Genomic DNA, 14,808 nt, shown 5'->3' on the forward strand with positions numbered 1-14,808 from the left:
AGTGTGGACGGCGCCGGAAGATGATCCAGGAAGTGACCAGAGACACATGGGCTTCGGGACGTACCTGGAACATGGCCTGGACTGCTTGCCTCGGTCACTAGTTTCCCGCCCGGGGCGGCAGGCAGCTTCCCTAAGCCCACGGCTCCTCTCTGACTTCTCCGGAAAGCGAGGGCAATGACACCCACAGCCCCACAGCTCTCAGGAGGATGAAAGTAGGTAAGACGGTGGGGAACTTATGAAAAGGGCCGAGCCAGGTTAAAAGGAAAGGGTTCATGCTGAGAATCACTAAGTAAGCCAAGGCCGGCACCGTATGTTAACCAGGAGGAACACGCACAGACGTCCTTGATCATATTGCGATCGACGATGACTATTTTGTAAATGCAGTTGCACTCCCTCCTTATCCACGGTTTTGCTTTCCCCGGTTTCAGTTACCTGCCGGTCACCTGCAGTCACCTGTGGTCCGGGAGCCGATGATCCTCCTTCGGACACAAGGTCAGCAGTAGCCTGATGCGACATCACGGTGCCTACGTCCTTCACCTCCTTCCTCTCGCCACGTAGGCCTCTTATCATCTCACGTCAACACAAGAAGGGTGAGTGTGGTACAAGATATTTGGAGAGAGACAGAGACCACATTCATACATTTTTTATCATCATATATCGCTAGAATGGTCCTGTGTTATTATGAGTTATTGTTAATCTCTTCCTACACCTAATTTATAAGTTAAACTTTATCATGGGTGTGTACGTAGAAGAAGAAAGAGTAAATGTAGGGTTTGATACAATCTTCAGTTTCAGGCATCCCCTGGGGGTCCTGGAACATAGTCCCAGTGGATAAAGGGAGATAACTGTGCAAAAATGTGTTTGCAGATATAGGTAGCCATTGGTATGAATGACTGAAGAGTTAGAGGCAACACAGTGTAGTGCTTAAGAAGGTATAGACTAGGGGCGCCTGGGTGGCTCAGTCGGTTAAGCGTCCGACTTTGGCTCAGGTCATGATTTCATGGTCTGTGGGTCCAAGCCCTTGCGTCGGGCTCTGTGCTGACAGCCCAGAGCCTGGTGCCTGCTTCGGATTCTGTGTCTCCCTCTCTCTCTCTGCCCCTCCCCTGTTCATGCCCTGTCTCTCTCTGTCTCTCAAAAATGAATAAATGTCGGGGCGCCTGGGTGGCTCAGTCGGTTGAGCGTCCGACTTCAGCTCAGGCCATGATCTCGCAGTTCGTGAGTTCGAGCCCCGCATCGGGCTCCGTGCTGACAGCTCGGAGCCTGGAGCCTGCTTCGGATTCTGTGCCTCCCTCTCTCTGCCCCTTCCCCGCTCATGCTCTCTCTCTCTCAAAAATGAATAAACGTTAAAAAAAATTAAGAAAAAAAAATAAATGAATGAATAAATGTTAAATAAAAGAAGAAGAAGGAAGAAGGTATAGACTGAAAGCTTTGGCTACTTAATAACCATGCCTCCAGCAAGTTGCTCAACCTCTCCAGGTCTTTGTCTTCTCATCTGTAAAATGGGTAGACTAATAATGGCACCCAACTCTTACGGCTGTCGGAGCATCAGATGACTTGAGTTAACTCATGCATTCTCAACAAGAGGGATATCATCTCGGAGGGTGAAAAAAATCTGAGACGTTATAATGGCCTGTGGGCCCCCTAATGCTCAACCTTGCCCGACACAAACTTATCCCCTAGTATTTAATTGTTCTCATTATGGAGAAATTAAATGTAATTCAAATTCAACTTAACTTAGCTCATTTACATTAAATTAAAAATCTTTCCTTAGCGGGGCAATAATGAAATAAAAGTTGAGAAACACGGAGTTAGTCTATGTAAGGCACTTATAACAGGGCCTGACACATAATAAGTATGCAAGAGGTATTTATTATGATGATTTTTATTCTGATGTTTAGTAGACACAGTGGTATCCCAGCTCCAATTAAATGTTATAGTTGAATTAGTTGGAAGCTACAGTTTGAAACGACAGTTTACGTGTTTTAGACTGTTTAAAATGAAATCATTGAAAATGACTTTACAGTATGTGTGTTGAAGAAGGGGCTTTAAAGACGGAGAGAAGGGAAGCTGATTTTTCAGCCATGCCTGAGAGTTCCAGCCTAGATAATGTCAGTCGTTCTTAATTGCTGCTTTTTACCCGCCTACTTTTTATCTCTGGAAAGAAAAGCACATGCAGGAGAAAGTGTGGGGCAGGGAAAAAAGGGAAAAACAGTAGAGGCTTTGGCCAAGTGGCTGGTCCCTCTGAGTCTGCTCCCTGGAAACAAGTGCCCCTTTCTCAAAGGTTTGTCAAGATCATCAAGTGACAATGCTCAGGAATTGCATCACGCAGAGCTTGGCATATCGTAGGAGCTTGATAAATACTAGTTCTTCCTTCCAATTATGTATTTTGAATTGGCCTTAGGATGCAGCCGATATTTTGTGTAGAACTTAAAACATATTTGGAAGGAAGATGTCTGCGGTGAGAAGGAAGGAAGGGAAGGTGGAAAGAAGAAAGGAAGGGAGGAGAGAAGGAGGGAGGGAGGGACGAGAGGGGCACCTGGGTGGCTCAGTCGTTTGACTCTTGACTTCAGCAAAGGTCACGATGAGACTGTAAGTGTGAGCCCCACATCAGGTTCTGTGCTGACAGTGGAGAGCTGGCTTGAGATCCTCTCTCTCTTCCTCTGTCTCTCTCAAAATAAATAAATAAACTTAAAAAAAAAGAAGAAAGGAAGGTAGGAGAGAAGGAAGGAGGGAGGGGGGGAGGAAGGAAGGAAAGAAGGAAGGAAGGAAGGAAGGAAGGAAGGAAGGAAGGAAGGAAGGAAGGAGGAAGGAAGGAAGGAAAGAAGGAAGGAAGGAAGGAAGGAAGGAAGGAAGGAAGGAAGGAAGGAAGGAGGAAGGAAGGAAGGAAGGAAGGAAGGAAGGAAGGAAAGAAGGAAAGAAGGAAGGAAGGAAGGAAGGAAGGAGGAAGGAAAGAAGGAAGGAAGGAAGGAAAGAAGGAAGGAAGGAAGGAAGGAAGGAAGGAAGGAAGGAAGGAATGAATTTCATAGTTCTGATAGAATGTGCAAATAGACACCATTTCAAAGATGTGTAGGCAACCGCTACTGGGCAAAGTGTGCTTTCTCATAATTTTCCTTTCTCCCCAAAGTGCTGTACAAAACTGGTCTTCTGTCAAGAAAGCCCTAGAACAAAACAGGAGGGCAGCTTTGGGGGCCACGCTCCCCATGAGCTGGCTTGATTTGGCTGTCGCACGCTTCCAAGGGGTATGCGTGTATTCCCCTTTGGTTTTCCTGAGCACTAAATCCTCTTGATCCATGCAGCCAAACTCCCACTTAACTCTCGTTAATAGTGACGTTTTGGAGAGCCAAGCATTTTAAGTGTAACAAATTGCCATTGTAACCGCTGCAATTATGAGTAAATTTGATCATGAAAGAAGCCAAGGCACTGTAACGCAATGACTTTGTAACAAAGCTATCGTTCTAATAAGGATAAAGCACCACAATGTTTTCCCCGGATGCTTTATCAGCTTCCTTGAATGCTAGAAGTGGGGGAGGGTGACGTTCAAGGAGGCGCTCCCCCCCCCCCCCGGGATGCCCGTTACCCAGCGTGTGTGCTTATAAATTCATAAGCAACGTCAAGGTTTACAAACCCCAAGACACATTCTTGACGGTAGTTGAGTGCTGGGGTGACGGATGAACCTAATCTGGACCGTGATGATGTACATATAAAGAGGAATGCTTCCCCGATGATGATCCCAGAACCTGCGTGCCATACTCTTACATGGGAGGAAAGAAAACACGCCTATTTCTAGAAACGAAATACCGGGTGTGTTGCAAAAGCACGCGGTTTTCCAAGTTTCCGTGTACCGTTTAGCCACACAATTGCCAACTACCCACGGATTCAGATGGTCTATGATGTCATTCTCCTACGAGCTGAAGTTTAGCAGCTTCATACCTTCCAGTGCAATGCTGAATACAAAGTTTTCGCTAACACCCGTCTCCTCCTCGACTCCTGGCTTAAAGCGGGGAGGGAAGCTGACCACCCCACAGGGCTTTACCGAAGCTCCCAAGCAAAATTCTATCTCCACCCTTAACTCTTACCATAGTGATGCCACCACATCTTTTTTCTTTCATTAAGGTCTGATTATTCTTTACAGGTTCCAAAGTACGGGGATTTGATAGATCCTTCATACGTTTCTGGTGAATGCACGGATGAATGAATGAATGAATGAAGCAAATACTTTTTTTTTTTTTGCTATCTCCAACTCTATTCTAAACGGGTGCGCACGCGCTCACGCACGTAAATAAAACTACCAAATTGTTTCTGCTTTCACAGAAAATGCAAGAAGCAAGAAGAGACAAGCAGGTTTCATCCCAGTAGGCACCTGGCAGCGGCTTCTCACAGTTGGCAGCGAGTTTCTGGCCAAAACAAAAGCACGATCCTATGGTGAAATGCATTCTCTCATCACACTCTCAGCTAACTAAACCCTGCATCAACCTGATTTACTGTTAAGCAACCTGACCTGGTGTAACCTCTGCCACATAGCAACCTGTCGAAATATTTATCGAAGGTTGTTAATGCTTCTTGGAGCCCTCCATCCCCGCCCCCCCCCCACATCCCTTTTCCCCAGTCTCGCTTTTCATGCTTCCTCACCATCAAACCTTCACCTTCGGTGCTCAGAACATAAGGGTGGAGGATACCATACTTGCTCCGGAGATGAAACTGGAAAATCAAAATATTTGTCCTGGCCAGCAAAGTAAAATACACCAAACCCACTTCCAAAAAAAAAAAAAAAAAAAAAAAAAAAAAAAAAAAAAATCACCCACGAGACAGACATTTTAAACTGGGAAATTCAAAGAGTTAATGATGTATTTTTCAGGTTCCCAAAGTCAAAATGTGCAACGTAATGTAACGCGTACTGACAAGCTGCATCTACAAACTGCAAATTGCACAGGAGTGAGATCACTCAATTCCCCCCCCCCCCAAGTCATACAATTCGTACTTCCAGCAACCCCTTGATTGGGCACTTGTCTTGTGTCGGGTTCGGGTAGTGGATGGAGAACGGACAAGTCCCAAAACCTGCGTAGTGCAAATCTACCTCACTGCACGCTTAGAGACATATTCCATTCAGTTGATCGTAGCTTTATGCATAATCACCAGAACCTGGTGTAACCCAAATGTCCTTCAACTGGGAAATGGACACGGAAACTGATATACCAACACAACAGAATACTACTCAGCAATAAAATGGAATGAACCACGGACACAACCACCTGGATGAAATCTCAAATGCATTTTGCTAAAGAGAAAAGTATCCGGATGCAAAAAAGCTACATGTTACATTATGTCTCTCATATGACCTTCTAGAAAAGGCAAAACTATAAGGGGCAGAAATCAGGTCAGTGGTTCTCAGAGCTCGGGGCAGGGGGTGACTCTAAAGGAACCCAAGAGAATTACCGATGGTGAGGCATTTTTGTTGTTCTAGATTTTGACTGGCATAGCTGTATAAGTGTGGCAAAACTCACACAACTGCCCCCTATAAAAAACAGATTTTACTCTTTGCAAAGTGTAGCTTAATTGAAAATAAAATTCCTTCAAAACGAATTCACGGTTGGGGAAAAGAAGTCAAACAGCGGTTGTCTCCCCCCAACTGGAAAGGGGCTTGAGCGAAACTTGTGGGGTAATGGCAACAATCTGTACCTTGCAAGGGACCCAGGTTACGCACCTGTATGCATTGGTTTACTACCTGTGAGTTTCCCTGCATGCAAATTGTATATTCAAAAAAGCTGAAGATAAATAGATTAATGACATGCCCCACCTGAAATATTTAGGAGGACTAGGCAGACATCTGCAATGTACTTCCAGATGCATCGAAAACTCAGGTGGATTGGTGGACAGATAAAGACGGACAGGTGCAGAGACGTGTGACGCAGAAGTATGTTAATGGTAGAATCCAGATACTAACTACAGTGGTGTTCACTTGGGGCTCTCTAATGTTGTTGTATGCTTGAGAACTATTGTAATAAAATAGGACAAGAATCACTTCTAAAGAACGAAAATACATATGCAATATAATGAGGATTTTCCAGGATTCAATAACTACATATTCCACTAACTCTTGAAAAGATGCGAGCTATCGTTTTTCCTATGACTATCCTTTTCCCATCAGAGAACATATTATTCAGATTCAAATCCTGTAAATTATGCCACCGATGCACAGCTGTGCCTGTCACTTCACAGGGTTTGTTCAACTACAAACTTGAATTAGACACACAAGGCTGAGCCTGGGCTCTCTTATCCGCTGATGATAGGAGAAAACCGACCCTTACAGAATCCTAAGTCCCCGCCACCAAATTAACTCGCGACGCAGGAGCTGGTGCAGAGGGAAAAACTGTCTATCATTTCATTCCCAAAGATGTAATCCCAGCGCTCCCCAAGGTCTGAGCTACAGAGTCATAAAACTGAAAAAGGCCAACTTACTTACTGGTGATTCATCTTGTTATCTTCATTTAGGCGCACACGGGGAGCCTTTGCCCTCTCGGGGTAATTTGGCATTCTCAGATTCCATGCCAGGCTGGACTCCTGACCCTGTTCCTATCAGTTAATTCCAAATGCTGGTTAGAACTTACGGCTCTGAAGTTGGAACCTTCCCCTGTGTGTGTGTGTGGCGGGGGGGGGGGGGGGGGCTGCTACAACTACACGGCTTTGAAATTTCCAAAATCTAGACATCTACAAATTGCGTTGCTTTGCCTGCAGTCAGGCAACCTGAGATCTGATCAGAAGGATGATGCTTTCATTTAAAAAGCCCTGTTGTGACAGCTCCCAGGTTAGCTGTGGTGACCCTCTACCCCTGCTCTCTCTCTTTCTCTCTCTCTCTCGCTCTCTCTCGTAGAGGCTTATGGGTCAGTTACACAAAGCTCAGTCTCAAAGAAAATTGGCTTTGTCTCTTGGAATCAAGAAGAGTTTATGAGATGTTTCACAAGGGGCTGCAAGAGTTTGTCTTTCTACCAAACAACAAAGAAGCAGTCATCGTCAGGCTGGGGTGGGGGTGGGGGAGGGAAGAACTTAAGGGCTGGATTACAGATACTATTCTAAGCTGGGAAACCCATCTAGATGCCCGGACATACTCCTGTCATGGGATACAAGGTTCCCCGGCTTTTCAAAAGTCTGCATTATACCACTTCGCTCTTGCAAAAGACCTAGGTTAGTACCTGTTTTTTGCTAACTGGAAGAAATCCAAAGAGTATTTTGGCTTTCATGAAAAAAAAAAAAAAACAAAGCAAAGCTGAAGCTCAGCTGTGATTTTGCAGTGAGCCATCACAAAGGTAGCGCACATCCCAAGCCGTGAGAACGGCACCGGCACGCTCCATCCTGGGGAACGACGCTCAGCAGCTGAACACTGAGCTGGCCGAACCACAGCTTTGAACTGTGTCTGTGAGCATCTGTGCTTGATCTCGATTGATTCTGTGCATCCACATGTCCTAAGGTATCAGAAAAGCCTACGAGAGCTTCTTTATGGGGTCTGGAAATGCTCAAATATTTATTTCCATATCAATTAACGGTCATTGGCTCTCTGCTTTATGCCATTTTGTTCCCAGGAGGCACCTTAGCTGTGCCTCACTGTGGGTACGGATGTCTCAGTATGTCTTTTTCCCTAACTGTAATCTCAGAATGATTTAGGTATAAATTAGGGTTGCCAGACTTACTAAATCATAACACAAGGTACTCAGCTAAATTTGCATTTTAGGGAGACAACCATTTCTCTTAGCGTAAGTGTAGCCCATGCGATCTTTGAGTCATGCTCCTATTAAAATGTGTTATTTTATCTGACAGCCCTAGGTATAAATATAAACTTGACATGAGTTAGTGAAAAGCTTTTAAAATACATTAAAAGATGCCTTCAAAAGTCTCAGCTTCAGGGGCACCTGGGTGGCTCAGTCCATCAAGCATCCAACTCCTGGTTTGGGCTCAAGTCATGATCTCACAGTTGGTGAGTTCGAGCCCCAAGTGGGGCTCTGGGCTGCCTGCACGGAGCCTGCTTGGGATTCTCTCTCTTCTCTCTCTCTCTCTCTCTCTCTCTCTCTCTCCTTCTCTCTCTGCCCCTCCCCCTGCTCATGCTCTCTCTCTCTCTCTCTCTCTCTCAAAATAAACAAAAAGTCTCAGCTTTACATTGTTGCCAGCATATGTGTATAGACTGAAGCTGGAGACTAGGCCTTTGGCCTAGTAAACCTAGACTCCAGTTTTGCTAGATGGTAAGCTTCCTGAGGGCAATGACTACATCTGCTCTCTTATCTCTGATGGCTGGCCCAGCACCTCCTACACAAGAAAAATTTGAAACAATCCACAGAGAGACTGAACAGATGGGCGAAATCTGATTTCTCTCTCATGCTACATCATTCCTAGAAGACTTCAGTTTTCCCTGTGTTAAGGAATGACCGCATTTTTTCCCAATCCTTCAAGAAATCTCCAACTTTGTCGTTTTCTCTCTGTGCATAGGTGGGTTGAAAAGGGGTTTCCTGGGGCGCTTGGGTGACTCAGTCAGTTAGGTGTCCGACTCTTGACTTGGGCTCAGGTCATGATCTCACGGTTCATGAGTTTGAGCCCTGCACGGGGCTCCCTGCTGACAGCGTGGAGCCTGCTTGGGATTCTCTCTCTCCCCCTCTCTCTCTGCCCCTTCCCTGCTGGCGCTCTCTCCCTCTCTCTCAAAATAAATAATAAAATTAAAAAAAAATGTTTAAAACAAAAAAAGAAAAGGGGTTTCCCACTGGTTCAAAGGGTAAGTCTGAAAAGCACGTCTGTATCTTAAGACCCATTACTGAAACATTCCATCTACAGCAAAAGCCGCCCTTGAGCTTGGGCTGAGCAAATATGTCCTAAGGACACAGTCTTGTGACTCATCTGCTTGCTCTGCTGGTCTTGTACACTTTTTTGGTTTTTTTTTTTTTTTGGAATGGCAGCCTGGGGCCAACAACTAATATGTGCAAATGGTTGCTTAGCTTTGCCAATGGATTAAAAAAGTATCTACATGTCCATCAACAATTTTCATTAATGCTGTCCACCCTTAATTCCATTTTGTTTTGTTCCATTTTGAACAAAATTCCATTCCATTCCATTCCATTTTGATTTTGTTTTGGGCCCCTTGTATCTCCGACCTCTACCCACATCCCCACCCCTGCCCTCCTAAGATATTTCTCATTTCTGCGGCCAGGCTTTTAAAAATTTGGTTCTCTCGTTGTTGTCATCTCAGAAGGTATCCCGTTTTCCGAAAATCAGAGAAAGTATTTAATTCTTAAAAGAACTTGTACTAAGCATGATGTCTTGCTGTGCGATACTCCCTTCTTCGGAACTTCATGAGCACCCGTAGTAAGTAGCATTCTCATCATCATGCTCTTGGATCAGTGAGAGACGTCGACTACGACAACAAAGAAGCAATGTTATTTGCTCCTTGTTTAGTAGGTGCGTCGCTGAATAGGTAACCCCAAGACTAACCAGGTTACTCTCAAGTCTAATTGCACATTCAGCCCTTTCAGGTAAAACGGTGCCTTGGAGGGCAGCTAAAAATGCTGAAGGAATATTCTAAGTATTGTGGAGAAATGGAGGAGAAAGTTTGGAAAGACACTGGAAAGAGATCAGAAAAAGGGCACGTGTGGTGGGCACTGTGGACCGGCAGTAAAATCACAAGCGACGCTGGTTCAAGATGGCGATTAATGGATTGGAATGAACGTTAGAAGATAGCTCATCTGCTCCGTGATTTTATCAGTGAAATCAGCCCAAGGAGGAGTGGCATGCTAAGAGCAACTGTGAGCTCGTCATGAAAGCTGAGACCAGGATCCAAATATCCCAATGCCTCTTTCAACTGATAACACAGTGTCTCTCCAACTGGTTGCTCCCCGTTGTCTGCCGCAGAGTGAGACAGTACCACGTATGCCTCCATAAAATGGTTTCAGTTCTGGCAAAATAAGAGAAACTTACAAGCAACATGGTTTTTGATTCAGATCGGTAACAAAGAGGCAAGTAACACGTTAAGGCCAGTCAGTAGCCGGGAAGAGAAGGTTAAGAGTCTACTGTAGCAAGGGGGACGGGGGAAGGTCCCTCAAAGGAGGTGCCCTTTGCTTTGGTATGTCAAAGATGAGAAGATATCCATCACACAAAGACCAAAGGAAATACGTTCCAGGCAAAGGGAAAAAGAGTAAGAGTTGAGAGTTTTGAGAGGTAGGCCAACGTCGCCAACTGTGATAAGTAAAAAGGAGGCATTTCAAAAACTAGGTCAGGGAGGTAGGAAGAGACCAGATCGTGATAGCCTTTGAAGACCATTAAGAAAAAACTGGATTTTATTCCAAAGGCAACGGAAAGTCATTGCAATATTTGATCTATGTGTATCCTAAGAAACATACTTTCGGTGGAGAACGACTGTGGAGAACAGTAAGAATGAAAATCCAATTGCTGTGGTCCAGGTCAAAGATGATGGTGGAATTAACCAGACTGGTGGTGGTACACGAGAGGGAAGTCCACAGGTTTGCAGACTGCTCCATTTTTGGCTTGAGCAACTGGATAAATCATGGCGCCATTTATTAGGAAAGAAAGAGTTGAGGGCAATGGTGACACACAGGAATTAAAAGTATCATATGTGTCATACTAAGTTTTGGATACTTCCTAGACATCTAGTTGGAGATGTCAGGTAAATGAGAGAAGGAGATATAAATGTGAAGCAAGGACACCAGCATAAAGGTGAGCCCTGGGCTCTCCAAAATACACAGATGAGCCGGAGCGGGTGTCATCGATGACAAAGACAGAAGGTGCACGAGAGGCAAGAAAAAACTGAGAGAATATGGTCTCAAGCCACTGAGAGCCATTTTTCCAGAGGAGCAAATAAATGACTGACCACTGTGTCAAGTGAAAGGTAGAGTCAGATGAGATCAGAGATGGATCCACAGGATTCGAAATAGCAAAGCATTGTTGATATCAACAAAAGCTGTTGCACTATGGATAGTTTTTTTTAAAAATCGTATGGTATGGAAGGCAACTAATCAGTCATTTTTATGTGTTTGTGTATCCTTCCCAAACTACCCTGTGTGCGTGGAACTATATACATATACACATAGGTCCTTTCTTTGTGTTTGACATTAAACATAAACGGGAACACATGTTCTATTTCTTTTTATACTGCTTTTTTAACTTTATGTATTATTCCGAAGAACTTTCCTCATCAGTATGTCTAGATTTGTAACACCATTTTATTAGCTACTCACTGCTTTGTTGCAAGGGTTTAACCTATGCTTTTGATCTTTTCCTACGTGTACAATTCATTATACCATGGTATACTCTATACTTCTCAAAGTACCAGCATGAACAATGTGGAGTCTTCACATGGAGGGGAGATCTGGACATAGGAGTTAAGAGATCACCCTACCGAGATCAAAGCTAAAACCAAAACTCAAAGATTCTTTCCGTTGCACCATATTGCCTCCTTTTATGTTCCAAGAATTGATTTCTGTTTGGCAGAACTGAGTACAAACACAAAATTCACAAGCACTTCTTAACAAATCAGGCCTTTTCAAGGGTGATGTTCTAATTAGATTCCTTATTTACTCTTGCATTCATTAAAATAAATACAGGGATCAGTATGCTTGCTTTTCAAAGCCAGACAATTAACATGGCTTTGGGTTTCCTTGTCGTTGGCTGGCTTTTGTTTGTTGTTTGCTGTTTTCACTTACCCCTTAGGTTTGCTTACTTATTTCATCCTGACTTGCCCTGGGGGTCTCAAAAATTCCCTTCTTAAGACCTGCTATAGACTAAACGTTTGTGCCTCCCCCCACTCCCAAATTCATACAACTGAAGCCTCTGACATCCAATGGGATGCTATTAGGAAATGGGGCCTTTGGGAGATGATTAGGTCACAAGGGTGGAGCTCACATAAATGGCATTAGGGTCCTTATAAAGGAGACCCCAGAGATCTCCCTTGCCCCCTTTTGCCATGTGAGGGCACAATAGGAGGACAGCTGTCTATGAACTAAGAAGTGAGCTCTCACCAGACACTGAATCTACTAACATGTTGACCTTGGACTTCCCAGCCTCCAGGACTGTAAGAAATAAATTTCTATTGTTTATAAGACACCCAGACTATGGTGTTCTGTTATATAGTGACCCAAATGGAGACAAGACCTATCTAGAAATTTAGAATGTTGTCATCACCCGACATTTTCTAGATCAAGCACCTACTTTTTTAGAATCTGATACCTTAGAAATACTACCCAAACTAGGAAAATAATAAAGATTTTTACATTTTGTATCCTTCCTTCAAGTGGCTGAAGTGACATGCGAAATCCGTATCGACCCTACCTTTCCCCATCAAATCTCTCTTTCTATTTTCACATGGCCGTCACTTTTTTGGCCATTTGTTCTTTTCTTTGACTTGTCCTGTTTCCTTCAGCCTTCATTTCCCGTTAAGGTTCTTCCCCCAGTGCAGTGACAGGTGTCGGTGGAAAAGTGGGCACAAGTGAAGTTGGCATGCGTGCTCCGTCCTGTCCTCGGCAGCCTTTGCTTCAGAACTTAAGCGACCTGAGCCTCTTCTCTGTGCCCGAAAGGCACTCGTATTTCAATTTGGAGACTGAGACACAGAGAAAAATCACCTTTGAGCCGCTCAGCGGAGCACGACCAACCAGCACAAAGGCTGGCATTCAGGTGAGGGTAAGACCCCAGCAAAGTTGCGGAAAGCGTTGGAACCCGTCTTTCGTGCCTTCCTCCCTTTCTCCCGACACAGCCCACTCAAGGGGTCACGCACTGGGATGCCTCTCGGCTGCGTTTCCTTCGGTCCGCACAAATATTTTTAAGCTTTCCAATTATTTGCCAACATGTGAAATCGGGAAACGTTACTCACGGGTTCTGTGGAACGGCTCCCTTACGCACAGCAGGGGTTCTCCACTTCGCTGGTTGCCCAATTATCTTATATCTGGCCCATCTCACTCATTCTTCTGATCTGCACTCCCAGTGTAGGTATGTGAGTTTATAACCTTTCAAAATGAAGGACTGCCAAGGGCTCTCTAACAAAGACTTGGCCACCTTTCCAAAGTCGCTGAGAATTTTATTTTTGTTTTTTTAAATTCACTCCTGCCTATGAGGGATCTGGGTCGCGACCCAAACCTTCCCACCAAATAACCCAGCAGCGTACAATCTGATTCTCTGGCCACTGACCATCCAGACATCTGGTAGACCTGACAACAAGACTGTAGGGAAGGGGCGGTGGAGAACACAGCGGAATCTATACATGCCTCCTTCCGTCCTCCCCATACTCCCAGCCATCCTGCCACCATAAATGTGCCAAAGGTTGCAAACTCGCGGCCGAAAGGCTTTTGCCAAGTGTATATGTGTTCTAGAGGGGTTTTTCAAAGACACGGAAACGCTACCCAAAACGAGACAGGACTTGAGTATAACGGCTGCACTTTGCAGCTGGAAAGGCGGCAAAAAAGGCAGTCTGGAAGAAGAGAGCCCCCAGTATGCCCCTTGACTGCCACGTCCACGTCCTCCCTACACATCATCGGAAGCAAGCCCATGCTGCTTCCAGAAGCACTCATTCTCGGGACACTCGGTAACTGTCGCTCACCGATGACACACTGAGAGGCATATGCGCGACCGTCACAGTGATGACAGCTGCCAAGAACACAAGGCCTCGGGTGCCTGCCCGAGAGAACACGGCCACTGTCATCCCACCTCAACACACCCAGGATCATCGCACACGGCTGGATGGGCACCAGCCCAGGAATGTTCGATTAGAAACCGGCACTTCACGAAAGAAAGTCAAACCATTAAGCTATTATCACGTTTAAAGGCAAAGAGCAGAAAATTAAGCTGCCAAAGAAAAACAGTTCACAGGAGCGGCTGGAATGAGGGCAGGTGGGGCGAGAGGAAATGGAGCGTGGCCTGAACAGGAAGCACCTGAACTCAGGTGAAGCCAATTCCGCAGCCGCGTCAGGCCAAGTGCAGTCTTATTAGGAAAAAGGCGGAGCTGCGGTTCACGGCTGGGAGTCCGGGAAGATTGAGTTCAGACGCTTCTGAGCATGTATCTCTCACCAAACAAGGTTTCTTCACTTCCAAGGCTCTGCTAGTGATCGGATGCATGCGAAGAGTTTAGAACTAGTCTGTCTCAGAGCTACGAAAAAGAGGTAACTACTGTGCTAGTTGTCTGCCTGGACCAATTAGAGATCAATCAGAAGCGGAGGCAAAATATCCCAAAGGGACAAGGTGAATCCATGGGGAAACGGGATTTGGCTGATACGACATGGATTTGTACAGCCCCTCAGGAACACTCCAGGACACTTACCCCATCACATGATCACATGTCTTTCCGTCTTGAGGCAAAAAGAGGAAAAACGCTAGTCATCTGAAAATCAAATCCTGGGCACAGGAGGTACCGACTGGGGTCAGGAAGGAACCTGAACTTCCCTGTCTTCTTTCCCAGGTCTGATTTCCTTCTGATCTTGCTAACCACATCCAAGCACCTCATTTCTCTCCTCCTTCCTTTCTCTATACCCCTTTATTGTCGTCGTACGATGCTTGAACCCTCAGCCGGAAAATTCTCTTCGGAGGAAATGGCTTATGTATAAATGTAATGAATGGGCAATAGCTTTGTGAGCTAAAGGCTTGCACTTAATTCTGGCCCACATTTACAGAGGGACGATTACTGCTTCCAGAGAATAAGTAAGGGGCTTCAGATATTTAAAGAGCTGTTATGTAGAAGTCTGGAAGGCAAAAATATGGGTAGAAGTTACAAGCAAGCAGGTTATAACTCAACAAGTTAAATCTCTTCCATTATAGAAATGTTTCCTTTGTCCAGTA

At 45.1% G+C, this 14,808-nt stretch overlaps 1 protein-coding gene and 1 long non-coding RNA gene across 4 annotated transcripts in view; one reads left to right on the top strand and one right to left on the bottom strand.

The window, feature by feature from the left end:
- Nucleotides 1-14,808, bottom strand: part of PCSK5 (proprotein convertase subtilisin/kexin type 5) — a 452,999-nt gene that overhangs the window by 390,756 nt on the left and 47,435 nt on the right. The gene's annotated exons all lie outside the window — the stretch shown is intronic.
- Nucleotides 433-5,580, top strand: LOC131492051 (uncharacterized). Its single transcript, XR_009251816.1, has 2 exons — nucleotides 433-590; nucleotides 4,312-5,580. It is a non-coding gene; the product is annotated as an uncharacterized LOC131492051 (long non-coding RNA).

This window comes from Neofelis nebulosa, chromosome 12 (genome assembly GCF_028018385.1).
Source record: "Neofelis nebulosa isolate mNeoNeb1 chromosome 12, mNeoNeb1.pri, whole genome shotgun sequence".
NCBI lineage: Eukaryota > Metazoa > Chordata > Mammalia > Carnivora > Felidae > Neofelis > Neofelis nebulosa.